The sequence below is a fragment of the Triplophysa rosa genome, linkage group LG5, assembly GCF_024868665.1.
Source record: "Triplophysa rosa linkage group LG5, Trosa_1v2, whole genome shotgun sequence".
NCBI lineage: Eukaryota > Metazoa > Chordata > Actinopteri > Cypriniformes > Nemacheilidae > Triplophysa > Triplophysa rosa.
Window position 1 is genome coordinate 2,108,169 of NC_079894.1, and position 1,018 is coordinate 2,109,186.

The 1,018-nt window shown below is 42.2% G+C and overlaps 1 long non-coding RNA gene across 1 annotated transcript in view; it reads left to right on the forward strand.

Moving 5' to 3' along the window:
- The window catches only part of LOC130553888 (uncharacterized), a 20,064-nt gene extending 19,852 nt beyond the window's left edge, over window positions 1-212 (forward strand). Inside the window, exon 5 of the long non-coding RNA XR_008962921.1 lies at window positions 75-212. This is a non-coding gene — a long non-coding RNA (uncharacterized LOC130553888). The remainder of the gene's footprint in view (window positions 1-74) is intronic.
- Window positions 213-1,018: the final 806 nt, after the last annotated feature.

Genomic DNA, 1,018 nt, shown 5'->3' on the forward strand with positions numbered 1-1,018 from the left:
CTCTCTCTCTCTCTGTCTCTCTCTCTCTCTCTCTCTCTCTCTCTCTCTCTCTCTCTCTCTCTTCCTCTGTGAAGGAACAGAAAGCATCCGAGCGGTAAATATAGGTCACAGACACATTGCAGCTTGTTTCTCATCTCCTGCGCACAATAACAAGGTCACGATTGAGTCACCCAGCACTTCTTTTATTGCTGTGCTTAGACTTCAGGCATCTTCAAGACTTCCACCGGCGGCTGTGATGTCAGAATCCATCTTCAGCGAGTCTCTATGGCTCCAGACTCTCCATGCCTGCGAGGTCTCATGGAGCGACAGGTATTAACAGTCGATGGGTTTGCTGAGCCCGGTTTTAGAGTAATCCAGACCCGGAGGCTGTGCTGTTACGAGAAACGCTAGGATGGAAAGATACATCATTACAGAAGCTGCTAAAACCACTTTATAAAGCTCAGCTCCACATTCAGTGAATGTCTCAACGCTGTTTATTTTCAGAACATTTGTTGTATCAACTTAGTCTCAAACGTTTCTCCTAAAATTGAGAAATAAAAAGTCTGGAGGTGTAAATGAATGTAGAATAAGTAATAATCTAGATTTGGGTAAATTGGAGTTCTTATTAAGATCTTCAATAATACTGACTTTTGATGGCAGACTTGACAAATCTGAGCTCAGTGTGTGTGACATGTCACTTGACAAAGACTCACAACCTGACAGCCTTTTTTAAAGAAATACATCAACAAAGCATACATTAAATGACTATCTGACATTTATCTCGCCCTCAGAACAACAACGAGGGTGATATAACGGTATGTTTTACTGTTTGGTTAATCTATTTTTCTAGAAAATGTCGTGAGGTTTGAACACAGCAGCTCTGTTTGTGCAGATCTTGTGGAGATTTATTGAATCAGAGAAATGAACAGACAGTGACTCCATCGACATTGAGTTTAGTGTGGAAGTGAAGCTGAGCGCAATCTCGAGTAAAAACACATTCATTCCCGAGATGAGGAGCACAGATGCTCCGGCGCTCTCT